The sequence below is a fragment of the Cricetulus griseus genome, chromosome 8 (assembly GCF_003668045.3).
Source record: "Cricetulus griseus strain 17A/GY chromosome 8, alternate assembly CriGri-PICRH-1.0, whole genome shotgun sequence".
Lineage (NCBI taxonomy): Eukaryota > Metazoa > Chordata > Mammalia > Rodentia > Cricetidae > Cricetulus > Cricetulus griseus.
Window position 1 is genome coordinate 55,453,333 of NC_048601.1, and position 14,954 is coordinate 55,468,286.

Consider the following 14,954-nt stretch of genomic DNA (forward strand, 5'->3'; position numbering starts at 1 on the left):
ACAAAACACCAAAGAAAATTAACTGTGTATTTAAAGTAAAGGAACTTAATAGAAGGCTCATGTGTGACCCCAGACCTCATGAAAAGAATGAGGAGCTAGTCTGGCTTAGGAAGCCCAGGAGGGCAGAAGGGTCCCCAGCCTCAATCTTCAGGTCAACCCTCACCTGCTTGTGGTTCCTGTCCTTCAAAGTCAGTTCAAACAGTACCTGTCTGTAATGGTTTTTGTTTTTTGGTTTTGATTTTGGTTTTGGTTTTTGGAGACAGGTTTCTCTGTAGCATTGGAGCCTGCGCTGCTACGTTTGAGGACTTGAGTTTGATCCTTGGGATCTGCACAGTAGCAAGTTTTTCCATTTCTGCCCCCTATCCCATCAATCAATCAATCAATCAGTCAGTTAATCAATATTTTCTTTACCAAGATCTTTCCTCTGATTTGGGATTATATTGAAGGCTATTGCATGTTAGTAAAACAGCTCTTCGGAGGGGAAGAAAAAAGCTGCAATGCATTTACTAATTTCTGTTGTATAAATATTACTAGGAAGACCACTGTCAAGCCCTGGAGTCAGCTCTGGTGTATCACTAGATGTGGGACCTATTAAAAGGGCCACATCACTAGGGAGCCTATCTCAAGTACTTCAAGAGGACGTAACATGGAATGGTGTGTCTTTCCTTTGAATCATCTGAACTAGGTCTTTCTTAAGAGCCAGTGGATCCAAACAGGAGACAAACACATCAAAAGGAATCCAGCAGAACCAGATGTGGTGGCACACACCTTTAATCCCAGCACTTGGGAAGCAGAGGCAGGCAGATCTCTGTGAGTTCAAGGCCAGTCTGGTCTAGAGTGAGTTCCAGAATAGCCAAGGCCACACAGGGAGATTTTGTCTTAAAAAACAAAAATGAAAAACCACCTCCCCCAAAAAGAAGAGAATTCTTGTTATTATGTTGTTGTTTTGAGACAGGGTTCATATAGCCCAGCCTGGCCTCAAACTCACTGTGTAGACGAGGATGATCCTGAACTTCTGACTTCTGATCCTCTCACTTCCATTTCCAGAGAGAGAGAGAGAGAGAGAGAGAGAGAGAGAGAGACAGAAGAGACACACATCTTGAGTCTTCCAGAAAGGCAAAGTTTAAAAAAAAAAAAAAAAAAAAGGAGGAAGCCACGTGGCTTGGTCCCAGGCGATCACCATGCCTAGAGTGTTGCTGCTATTACCATTGCTATGTTTTTATTTAAAAGGAGGAAAAGAGAAAGATGCAAGATGAGACATGTTAACTAGTTTATTATATGGCCCGGCAGAGTAGGGAGACTAAGAGAGAAGAGGAACAGGGGTAATGGCTGACCGCATGGCCGGTCGCCATAGAGAGACAGCACGTAGGTGGGAGAAGAGAAGAGCAGAGAGAGAGTAAAGAAGCATCGTGAAGAGAGGAAGCAGGAAAGTTGGGACTTTTAAAGGGAAGACTGCGCATGGCACTGAGGTTCCACGCATGCCCAGAGTCCTCATGCGTGGCGGGTGTCCTGGTGATGATGTAGCATGTTTTCTTGTGCGTGCCCCAACTGTTGTCAGGGGGCAAGGTCTGTCTCTTAAAGAGGTAGAGCCGATCAGCATCAAAGCCTGAACCTTTCAACCATGTCTGCTCTCTACCAGTGGCTAGGTAGAGGTTCAGGAGCAGGGTCATCTTGGGCATGCTGCAAATCCAGCATTTGCTGGTGTTGACACCCTCCTGGGGCTGTGGCGGCAGGCTGCTGTGTCAGGAGCCCAATTCCTGGGAACAGCAGGGTGATCCAGGACCTCTAGTCAGCCTACACACCTCAGTGGGGTACCTTGCCCCTTTTCTCCAGTGCAGTTCAGCATCAAGGTTGTCTATTTCCAGGAGGCAATAAAACCTGAGCTGTTTTCCTCAGTGGTTCCATCTCCACCCCCCAATTTATGGGAGTAGTGGGAGGGAATAGGAAGGATCACTGAGGGGGAAGGGGAAGTCCCTGGGGATCTATGACCTGGGCCTCTTGCAGGTTCTTCACCAGTTGTGCAAGCCAGTGTTTTGTGGTAGTGTCATCTTTTAGCACCTGGACAAAGGTTGTGTCCTTCAGCTGGTCAGGGAGGCACTGTCTGAGTGCTTCATGTTTCCTGGGATTATCTGAGGTAACATCTTACTACATGCTTCAATAGACTGGCAGACGATTCTTTGGATAGCTTCAGGACCATTTTACCCAAGATCATGGCAACATGGGAAAAACGCTCATACTCCTGACATATATAACCTAAACCAGTGTCATCTAAGAGGATCTTCTGTAGGATGAATGTGGCAACCATTTTAGAAAGTTCACTTCCAGATTCCCTAATGCGCAAACACAAAGGGATTATTTCTGTTGTCAATAAAAAGCTGATTACTTCTTGTTAGTCTGTTTTAACCAAGGCCCCAATAACCAAGGCTGGTGAGCCGAAGATACTCAAAGGGACGATGAGTTTCGCTGACTGTGTGCACAAAGGGGTACAAAAAAGTGGGATGTGTTCTTCAATAAAAGTCGACCTGGTCTCCTGGTGTGAGGCCCACACATGCTGCAATGCTAAAGCATTGCAAACTCTGTTGGACTAGTGTGCTGTCAAAGTTTGAGGGTTGATAGATAGATAAATATTTACAATTTCCTGTAAAAGTGCTGCAATAGCCAGGCGTTGGTGGTGCACGCCTTTAATCCCAGCACTCAGGAAGCATAGGCAGGCGGATCTCTGTGAGTTCGAGGCCAGCCTGGTCTCCAGAGCGAGTGCCAGGATAGGCTCCAAAGCTACACAGAGAAACCCTGTCCTCAAAAAACCAAAAAAGAAAAAAGTGCTGCAATAGTACCAAATGAATGCCATAGCAGGGGTTCAAGGTCAGGGACAGATTCTCACTTCTTGCTTAGCTAAGCATTTTCCCTGGTCTCAGGACTGGACAGTTCATTGATCCACTGACAGATCTTCTCTCTGTCCACTTGGGACAGTGCAGTAGGCATAGGTGCTGCAGTTGCCCAGCTTTGCATGTTGGGAGTGGCCGCCTCTCCTTCCACCAGATGGACCGGATGGACCCCACGTCCCAGTTTTAGCAGTTGTGAAGCCGGAGATGAAGAGGAACTAGCTCTTGTAGACCAGGCTGGCCTGGAACTCACAGAGATCCACCTGCCTCTGCCTCCTGAGTGCTGGGCTTAAGGGCGTGCACCACCACCACCCAGCTGATTGAACATATTCTTACCATCAGAACTAACAAGTGTTTCTTGATAATTTATCCAACTTGTGCCCATACAACAATTAGTACCCATATCTTTACAGTAGCTTTATCCTTGATTGTCAAAACATGGACACCAGCTAGATAATCACAGTGGCCTCTAGCTCATTACATAGCCCAGGCTAATCTTCCAAGTGCTGGGATTCTTGTTGCAAGCACTACACCTTAAGACCCACACCGCTGTACAGTGCATGGCAGTTCCCATTAAAAGCGTCTGTGCTAACATCTTTTCTGCAGGTTCCAGATTCTGCTTACTGTGTCATGGCAAAGGCCTGCAGAAGGCACACGTCAACAGCTGCTACTAGCAAATCAAGGTGGGAAGGCAATTTAGGAAACAGGAAAAACCGGAGGAAAATGCTTTGTCTTACCAACTCTCTTAAATGCTGGCTCTTAGGATCAGCAATAAACAAGTTGTACAACTTGGGGTTAAAGTTGAGAGGGAAAACAAAGCATTCCCTCGAGAATTAGTCATAGAATATTTTAAAGATAAAAAAGATTAATTCATGGAAGGCCTGTGTTCCAGTTACTGTAACAGGGACTAGGATAGTAAAAATTAGTAAGACCTATCTTTCACTCATGTAACTTGTAATACAGTATCATCTAACGTTTGCTGATGGTGATTTTGAGACTGGGTCTCACCCTCTAGCCCATGCTGGCCTTGAATGTCAGCCCTAGCCTTCTGCATGCTAAGATTATAGGTGAGTGCTCCCAGACCTGTGCACTGCTGTGGATTCTTATAATTTCATCCTTGAGTTCCTTCTAATATATATATATATATATTATACATATATGTATATTATATATATACATATATATATGATTATATATATATTATACATCCCTGTTATGTGTAATATATATGTATTAGAAGGGATGTATAATACATACTGGGATTTATAAAAGCAGGTCGTGGGCTGGGATGCACCTACATGATAAAGGACTTGCCTAGTGCACACAAGTGTGCAAGCACATATAAACACACACACACACACACACAGAAGGAAAAATCAACTAAAGCCCTGTATATATGATGTAAACAAACTTGAGACAGCACTTCCTAAGCACCTATGTAAAACCTACTGCAGGGATTTAGTGGGCTAACAGAGGCCTAAGGGCAAAACATGGATAACAAAGAACTTTTGTAAGGGAAGTCAGTGATTGCCTCCTTTAGACTTGGATCCTAAGAATGCTGGAAAGATCACAGGGCAGAGGGAAGACATACTTTACCAGTGGGTCCTACATCCCTATGCTTTCTCTCTAAAAGGATATTTATTTTAAGATTCTGTTTGTTTGTTTGTTTTGGGGAAAGGGTCTCTTTCTGCAGCCCTGGCTGTCCTAGAGTTTAATAAGTAGACCAGACTGGCCTTGAACTCACAGAGAGCCACCTGTCTCTGCCTGCCCAGTGCTGGGATGAAAGGCACTGATCATTGTGACTGGCCTTATTTTTAATTGTATGTATACGTATCAGTTGTGTGGGATTATGTGTGCTTGAGTGCAGTTGCCCTAGGAGGCCAGAAGACGGTTTCAGATCTCCTACAGCTGTTGTTACAGGAGGTTGGGAGCTGTGCAATATAGATATCTGGAACTGAGCTCAGGTCTTCTGTTAGAGCAGAAAGAGCTCTTAACCTCTGAATTATCTTTCCAGCCCCTTATCTCTTATTTATTTATTTATTTACTTGTGTGTGTGTGTGTGTGTGTGTGTGTGTGTGTGTGTGTGTGTGTTCTGTGTTTGTAACATGGGACACAAAACAAAACAAAATAGAAATCAAGCTAATGAAATCGATCATTCACTAGAAATGTTTCCACGAGAGCTGAGTGGAGGCAGAGGCAGGAAAATCAGGGTTCTAGGTCATTCTCTGCTATCTAATGGCTCAGAGATCAGCCTGGTCTCCATGAGCTGTGTCTCAAAATCCCAACAGAAAAAAACACAATCCTCACAAATGACTGTGGGATATCCACCAGAGAAGACTGCTTGGGCGTGGGTTTAAGCCAATAGGAAGTCATTATTAGTTGCCCAATGACTACACTGGGTGTTTGGGATCCTAGTGTAGCCCCCGAACCTTTCTCAGAGTGAGCTTTTAAGCACAAAAACCATATCCTGGGTTGACATACTTTAGTTAGCAAGAACAGTTAGCCAGAAGTGGAACTACAGTGGCCAAAAAGCAAGGTTAGTGCATTTAGAGACTACCAGAACTATGAACTTTGACAGAGTAGGCCTTTGTTTTAATTTTGGTAGGTGGCACTGTCTACATGCTGAGATTTATGGCCTGAATGGTACTTCCATCATGGAGTAAGTAGGTCTGGGGGCCTATTACAAAACAAACTTTCCTATGAAATAAAGACTTACAGGAAAGAAATTGTGGCCAGGCCTGGAGGGTATAGGCCTGTAATCTTAGGCACTAGGTGACAGGGAAATTCCAAGTTCAAGGGTAGTCCCAGCTACAGAGTGAAATCAAGGTCAGCCTTGTAGCTTTAGTTATAGAATGTTTGCCGACAGAGCCTGGGGTCCTAGATTTTATCTTCAGTACTAAAAGCAGGAAAGAAGAAAGGAAGAATATTACTCAAGAGACCTACAGAGATTCACTTTAATTTGTTTTCATATAGTGACACTTACTTAACTCAGACCTTTGGTAATACACAAAACCTTTTCCTTGACATTATTTGTATAGCACACGCATAAATTCTCATACTCCTTGACATCCCAGCCCAATCCCTGTCTTTGTCTTTAGCTTAAGCAGAAATTATGAGCCTGTCTGTCTGTCTCTGTCTCTGTCTCTGTCTCTCTCTCTCTCTCACACACACAATTCCTACAAGAATTTTTGTACATCAGATTCTCTGTTCATTATGTAGGGAATTAACTAATGAAATTCTACTAAATGAAATGAACCCTGGGTGGGGGAGACAAATATGTGTTCTCATCCATTCTCATCTATGGAAGCTTTAGGAGTTGACCTGTAGCTGGGGGGCAGGGGGGGCATGCCTTTGATCCCAATACTCAGGAGGCACAGGCAGGTGGATCTGTGAGTTTGAGGCCAGCCTGGTTTACAGAGCGAGTGCCAGGACAGCCAGGCTGCACAGTGAAACCTGTCTCAAAAAAATAAAAATAAAAATATTGACTGCCAATGATGAGTAAAAATGTGAATAGTAGAGGCCTGGAATGGCCGGGAAGCAAAGACAGAAAGGAGTTGGAAAGAGGTAAAGTTAGGAGGGGAGAATCATGTCTAGTGTTTTCAGCATGGTTGAGTGACTGCAATTTAAACTACCTGTGAAAAACTGGAAAAGGTGAGCATGATGCCTCCAAACAGAAGGAATGATAAGGAAATGGAAATATTAACTACAATGATTTTTATTTTACATGTCATGTTTATGCATGTGAAATAGCCGAGTAAATTATACAATTAGTGTATATAATAAAGAACAGAAAGGTTGATGAAATGACTCATATCCACATGGTAGAAAGATTGAACTGAGTTCTGCAAGTTGTTCTTTGACCTCCGAACCTGTGCTTTGGTGCCCCCTCCACCAGAAACAAATAAGTAAATAAAATAATAAGTTTTTTTTTTTTTTTGGTTTTTCGAGACATGGTTTCTCTGTGTAGCTTTGGAGCCTATCCTGGCACTCGCTCTGGAGACCAGGCTGGCCTTGAACACACAGAGATCCGCTGCCTCCGAGTGCTGGGATTAAAGGCGTGTGCCACCAATGCCCGGCTAAATAATAAAATTTTTAAAATGAGCTGGGCATTGGTGGTGCATGCCTTTAATCCAGCACTCAGGAGCCTGAGGCAGGTGAATCTATGAGTTCAAGGCCAGCCTGGTTTTACAGAGTGGGTTCCAGAACAGGCTCCAAAGCCACAGAGAAACCCTGTCTCGAAAAACCAAAACCAAAGGAAACAAAAATCCTTGAAATAAGATTTCATGTAGCCTAAACTAACCTGGAACTTGTAATCCTAGGACCTCAGCCTCCTGAGTGCTAAAACCACAGGAGTACACTGCATCTTCAGCTGCAGGTCAGAGATCTCTGGCTGAAGTGTAAACTGCTGGGCTATGCAGATGCCATAGCCAGGTGGCTCCATCAGTGCAGATCAAGGAGGTTGCTGCCCTGTTATGGCATTCAGGACGACAGAATTGGTTGTGTGGGTTGGGATAGCCCACAGATTTATGGCCAGGTCTGCAAAAATCATGGCTCCTGTTTCTGCCAAGGAGGAAGTGGCAGCCACTGAGCAGAGGACTGAAAAGAGGCTACCTGCTACCTAAAGGCATACTGGCTTTGGCTCCTCTGAAGCTTTCTCTTTTTCAAAGTCACTTTGTGAGCACTGACTGTACTGGAATAATCAGCGTTCTCTGTGGCTGGCTGAAGGATGAGTCAGGATTCTAAATTCTGGCTGCAGAGCTGGGGAAACGGGAACGCCAGGGAAGGAAGACCGTGATGTCAGCAGCTTCTCAGGGCTGATCAAAATGCTGGAGAGCATGGGCTGGGTTTGCAGTGAAATAAACATATTTAAATGCTTGAAAATGTCAGGGGAAAGATTTACTAAAGCAAATCTATGGGCTTTTGACATCTGCCCTCAAGCAGGTAAATGCTTTGATATCACCAATTAAGATACACTGCAGTGAGATGGGAAGCCAGAAAGACCTGCCCTACTGAGGAATGTGTGGACCTCTTCAGTCCCTTCCTACCCTTAAGCCTCTGAATAAAATGGCTTGACCCTTCTCTGACCAAAATAAAATATCCTGCAGCACAAAGTGACGCAGAATAAATGATAGCTACCAAGTATGTAGGCTACAGTGATGTCAACAAGCTCAAAGTGAATGAACACCTTCACTTACTTTATCAGTTGCACACACTCACATCTTAGCAATTCTCATGCAACTCCTAAATGTTCTATCTAACACTTTGGGAAATAGTATTCATTAAGATGGAAATGCATGCACTCTCATGAAACTGTGATGGCTGATTTTTGTTGCAACAGACCAGGAAGATGCAGGAGGATCTCTGAGTTCCAGGCCATCCTGGAACTACATAGCTAGTTGCAGGCCAACCAGGGCTACATAGAGAGACCCTGTCTACAACAAAACAAACAAAAGCTAAAATAACCTCTTGGGCTAGGAATGTACCTCAGTCAGAATACTTTGTAGCACATTTATTTGAGGTCCTAGTACTACAAAAACAAACAAACAAACAAACAAACAAACAAAAAACATTTAGAGATGATTAGAAAGATGGCTCAGTGGGTAAAGCACTTACTATGCAGTTCAGATCTCCAGAACCCAGGTTAGAAAGCAAAACATAGCAGTAATGGAAGCATTTGGAATTCCAGTTATATCCAAAGATATAAGAGGCAAGTTAGCTTGGCCTATGAAGCAGTGAGCAACAAGAGACCCTGTCTGGAAACACATGGTGGAAAGTAAGGACTAACATTCAAGATATCCAAGGTTGGCCAGGTGGTGGTGGCGCACGCCTTTAATCCCAACACTCAGGAGGCAGAGGCAGGAGGATCTCTGTGAGTTCAAGGCCAGCCTGGTCTACAGATCAAGTTCCAGGACAGGCTCCAAAGCTACAGAGAAACCCTGTCTTGAAAAATGAAAGAAAGGAAGAAAGGAAGGAAGAAAGGAAGAAAGAAAGAAACAAGCCAAATACCAAATAGGTTGTTCTGGAAAGAAGAAACTGAAACTGAAGACTACCATTTAAGAACACATGTTTAGCTTCACTGGCTATCTGGAAAATGCTAATGAGAAAATGAGATGCAAAATGAAAATTTATGTTCATACAAAAATATTGCATAAATGTTTGATTTATTTTCCTTCTTTTTGCAATCACACTTACTATAATAGCTAAAAACTGATAAGTCCTTCAGTGAGTGGTAGCTAAAAAGTCCAACTGGGGAATATCACCAATAAAAAGAATGGATTATTGATCTACAATGATTTGGATTGATCTATAGAGAGTTATGCTGGGTGAAAAAAAAGCTAATTTTGAATTCGTCCATGTATAATTCCATTTACATAACATTTTTCTCTTTTCTTTTTTGGTGGAGGAACAAGGTCTCTCTACATTGCCTTGGCTGTTTTGTAGTCCAGGTTGGCCTTTAACTCACAGAGATCCTCCTGCCTCTGCCTCCTGAGTGCTAAGATTACCATCTTGATTGAGTCATATAAGATTTTGAAAGGGCAAATTTTTAGACATGGAGCTGAGTTGATGGCTTAGTGGATAAACTGAGCTTTATAAGCTTTTGGGATGCATGGAAACTTGCCCCCTCTCATTCTGCCTTGGGCAGATTATTTAAGAACTCTGAACATTTTCCTTCTGGGGATAGTGAGAATTTATAAAAGTTTTGTAAAAACTCATGAAAAAGTTATAAAAATGCCTGGCATAGCCGGGCATGGTGGTGCTCATCTGTGACCCCACTAGTCAGGGAGGCAGACTGGAGGATCAGGATTGCTAGCTCATCTTGGCTCTGTAGCAAGCTTGAGCCCACCACGGGCTATAGAAACATTGTCTCAAAAACAAAAGGCATGAAAGGCATGGTGGCTCATGCCTTTAATCCCAGCACTTGGGGGGCAGAGGCAGGCAGATCTTTGTGAGTTCAAATCCAGCCTGGTCTACAGAGAGAGTACGAGGGCTACACAGAAATACCCCGTCTAGAAAAACCAAAAACTAAGAAACAAACAAACAAAAAAATAGGCTGAGTGTGATGGCACATGCCTTTAATACCAGCACTAGGAAGGTGGGGTAGGTTCTAAACTAGCCTGGTCTACACTTCAAGTTCCTGGCTAGCTAGAGATACATAGTGAGATCCTGAATAAAAACAAAAAAAAAAAAAAAAAAAAAAAAACCAACATAAATCAAAACCAAAACAGCTGGAAATGGTGGTACATGCTGGCAGGTTATCCCAAAGAAATGGAGATGGGAGGATTATGAGTCCAAGGCCTGCCTGGACTATACCTCTGCCAGGACTGATGGAGGAAGAGGCAGAGCTCTGTGAGTTCAAGGTCACACTGGTCTACACAGTGAATTCCAGGCTAGGCAAACAAATTAACAAACAAATGAAAGCAATTTAGAATATGCACTCAATAGATAGTAACAGATAACAGTGATCTGTTTGGTTTGTGTCAGGCTTTGCTATGAGAGCTTTATATTCATAGTTTCAATTCTTAGCCATTCAACCTATTTTTTGTTTTTGTTTTTGTGTTTGTGTTTCCAGACAGTTTTTCTATGTAGCTTTTGGAGACTGTCTTGGAACTCACTCTGTAGACCTCTGCAACCCAAGTGCTGGGATTAAAGGCACATGTCACCACAGCCTGGGATCCCTGGTTGCTGAAGTTGTTATCTGGGAACTGGACCTGGGTCCTCTGTAAGAGCAGTACATACTATTAATCCTAAAGCCATCTCTCTAGCCCCTGTGGCTTTTTTTTTTTTTTTTTGAGACAGGATCTAACATCGTACACCTACTTGGAACTGACTCTGAAGGTCCAGCTGGCCCTGAATTCCTTGCAATCTTCTGTCCTTGGCTTCTTGAATGCTCAGATGGATTGATTACAGGTGTGCTCTACCACACCCATTCTGATTTCTTTTCCAGGTTTTAGTTCAGTCCCTGTGTTTCTGCTTTGCAGGCATACATGAGATGGAAACATCAATTTATTCTCCTCATCTTTAGCCACATACTTTCCAAGTAAAGTCACAGCACTTTCCCTGCTGGCACAGAAAACACAAAGGAGAAAGAAAGATCTATGTATCATCTCCATTTGACAGCAGAATCTAAGGCTTGTGCTATGCAGCTGGGCATTGAGAAGGAAATGAAGAGTTGGCAAGTACAGCTGTTCAACTGTGACCCATTTTAAGAACTGAATCATGCTGAGTCATAGCATTTTAGCTTGACCTCTCTCAAACATTCAATGCTTTCTTCTGGCCCTAGTTAACCTGCAAGTTCTTCAAGAGCAAGGTCTAGATGATAACTAATTACCTTTGTAACCCCATGTAACACTGGGCACGATATCTGACTAATACTGAACAGGGAAGCAGGAGGTAATACATATTCCCAAGGCCAGGGACTGTGACAGGTGTCCCTTTCTTCCAGAACTGACAGCTTAACATTTTTATTACATTTATGTATTTTTGTATGTGTACTTGTGCATGTTTGGGAGTACTCTATTACACATGTGTGGGGGTCAGAGGACACGCTGGGGAGTCTATTCTTTCCTTATACCATGTGGGCTCCAGATATCAAGCTCCGGCTGTCAAGCCAGGCAGCAAATATTGTTACTTGTTGAACTGTCTTGGTGACCCAAGGCTTAGCTTTTGGTAAGCTTATTTTTCTCTTCCTTATTTCTTAAACCTTCCTAGTGAAACAGGTGGTCTGATTCAGGAAATACAAGTTAACTTCCATTACAAATCTCTTTGCCAACTGTCATAATGCCTCATTGGCCGGTCTGGTTTTATGAATAGTGATAATTACAGAAAGTTGGAGGCCAAGTGAAGAGTCATCAGCTGCCACATGGCCACACCTAGCTTAAAACAATTATTAATATAAGAAACATTCTGGGGTCTGGAGAGATGGCTCATCGGTCAAGAGCACTGCCTGCTCTTCCAAAGGTCCTGAGTTCAATTCCCAGCAACCACATGGTGGCTCACAACCATCTGTAACAAGATTTGGTGCTGAACACTGTACACATAATAAATAAATAAATATTTTAAAAAAAGAAACATTCCATCCCTGGACCTAAAAATAAGATCAGGCATTTTATGTGTGATTGTATTTAGAATGGTAAGTTAGAAACAAGCCATAAAATTATTAATTTAGCCTGGTATGGTGTTACACACCTTTAATATCCATAGGAAGAGACAAAGGAAAGCAGATGTCTGTCAGTTTCAGGCTAGCCAAGACTACATAGTGAGACCCCATCCCAGAAGCAAAAAAACAATTATGGTTCCTATATGCTGGTGCAGGAGATGCACCCAATCTGGACTGGGGGTATAGCCTCGGCTTATACATGTTCATTGCTTGAACTTAAGAAGATGGTACTTGTTTGCAATTGCTTTAACTCAAGACATTGTCATGGATGGATGTAGTGGTGTGTGCCTGTAACCCCAGCACTTGTTCAAAGGAGGTCGGAGGATTGAGAATTCAAGGTCATCCTCAGTTACCTAGGGAGTTTGAAGCCATCCTGTGTTTGGTGACCCTGTCTCCAAACAAACAAACAAACAAACAAACAAAAAGACACAAAGATAGGAAAGAAAAAGATACTATACTATAAGGATAGATCAGATCAGGGAGAGGAAATCTATATATCTATAAAGCTGTGTAAACTTCCCATTAAGAAATAATTGAGCCGGGCGTTGGTGGTACACACCTTTAATCCCAACACTCCAGAGGCAGAGGGAGGGAGGATCTCTGTGAGTTCAAGGCCAGCCTGGTCTACAGAGTGAGTTCCAGGGCCGTCCCAAAGCTACAGAGAAACCCTGTTTCGAAAAACAAAAACAAACAAACAAACAAACAAACAAAATTGAAATAAAATCTGCCATTTTCCATTTTACTGGTAAGTCTAATATTATAGCTTAGTCAATTGCTAAGGATTTATCGCACATGACTGGAAAATGCCATCTTTTTATGCTGACTATGAAAACATTTTTATGCTTCATTGTTTTTGTTTGAAAGTTTAAAAACAGCACAGGTTCTTAAGATCAGGCATTCTCCTGTTGTTAATTGTTGCTTTTTTTAATTAACACTGTATTAAACACAAACTGCTAATGCTTTGCAATGATGAGTAATGTTGATTTGAACCTAGGTATCATGTCTTTCAATCAATCATTAGCCTTGGACCTAAAAGGATCCACTGAGAAGATATCCTAGGCAAGACAGTAGCTCAAGATAGGCAGGCGGTGGTACACGCCTTTGATCCCAGCATTTGGGAAGTAGAGGAAGGCAAATCTCTAAATTCAAGGCCAGTCACAAAGCATGGTCAGGGCAACAAAGAGAAACCCTGTCTCAAAAAACCAAAAAATAAAAAATGAATAAAAACAAAAACCAACAACAAAAAAGAAAAAACAGCAGTGCAAGTCTACCTAGTCATCAAAAGAATGAAGAGTACTAGCAAGGAGTGTCCATTCTTGTTTTATCTTTAATTTTTTTCTACGTTTATTTTTATTTTATGTGTATGGATGTTTTGGTTGCATGTATGTTTTGTAGCACATGGGTGCAGTGTCTGAGGAGACAAAAAGTTCTGGATTCTTTGGAACTGGAGATATAGATGGTTAAAAATAGCCAAGTTGGTGCTGGTACTTGAGTCTGGATCCTCTGGAAGACCAGCCAGTGTCCTTTACTGCTGAGCCATCTCTCCAGACCCTTTCTTTTGGTACTGGGTTTTGGAAACCAGGACCTCACACATGCCAACCATTCGGCAATTGAACCATATCCCCAGCCTGACATTCAGCTTCCATAAATTTCTGTATTCATCTTAAAAGAAGAAGAAAAATAAAGATTTATGAAGCCGGGCATGGTGGTGCAATTTTATAATGCCAGAACTCTGGAGGTGCAGGTGAATATCTATGAGACCCTGACACAAACAAAAACAATAAAAGATTTTTGTGGCTGAGTGTATTTATGTGCACCTTCTCAGATAGAGAGCATTAGATCCTCTGGGACTTGAGTTAGGTAGGTAGTTGTTACAAGTATGAAGTGAATTCTGGTCCAACAAGAGCAGCATGTGGTGTTTTTTTGTTTGTTTTTAGAGTGGTTTTTTTGTTTTTGTTTTGTTTTGTTTTTTGCGACAAGGTCTCACTATACTTGAAGATTTTGTTTGGTGGGCTAGAGATGGGATCCAGAGCCTTGTACAAGAGAGGCAAATGCTCTATTACTAAAGGTCTTACTATGTAGCCAGGACTGTAGATCCTACTGCCTTTACTTCCCAAGTGCAAGGGATTAAAAGTGTGTGCTACCATGCCTGGCTGCAAGTGCTTTTACTATTAAGTCATTTCTGCAGGCCCATTTTTAAGTTTATACAGTAAGTCATTAGTGGGAAAAAAGTTCACTGCAGTTCACAGCAGTCACAATATGGCTGACCTCGCTAAATGTATTAATAGACATATTTTAGTAGCTTCTGAAATTCAGGAGACTTGAGAATCTTCCGTATTTTTTCATGTTTGTAATAAAACTTCATTCCTAAGTTGGACGCAGTTGTAGAATGTTTCAGTTTACATAAGACAATCTTTTGGGGTGGGGTGGTAATACAGGGGGGTCAAACCCTGGACTTAAAAGTGAAAACTTACATGAAAGCCTTCTGTTTTGAAGGCCTATGACCACACACACAATCTCTATTGGGAGACACCACCAAACCCAAACTGAAGTTCAATCCTGAACAGAACAGCCCAGGTCAACGGCTTTCCTGGCTTCCTCTTTCACCCTTAAATCCTAGGGATGTCACTCATTACAGGTCACAAGGAGTGTTGTGACACAGATCTCAGTAATAGTTAAGTACCCTGTCACATCTTCACCCTCATGAGGCATTTTCATTTGGGAGGATTACAATCCAGGGGCTCTAGCAGCGAGATGTCGGTTTATACCCAGAAGGTACAAAATCCAAACGCATCTCATGGGCCGTAATGGTGGCCACTGCCGCTTCGATGACCTTCCCCCAAACCTAAGTGCGTGTGCTCTGGAAACCTGGCCTGCTTCTCAGCGCCTCCCGCTTAGGGGGTGCCGGGGAGGGG

General features: G+C 42.6%; 1 pseudogene; it reads right to left on the reverse strand.

Moving 5' to 3' along the window:
• Positions 1-1,950: 1,950 nt before the first annotated feature.
• Positions 1,951-3,009, reverse strand: LOC100764166 (annotated as a pseudogene).
• Between the last annotated feature and the right edge of the window lie 11,945 nt (positions 3,010-14,954).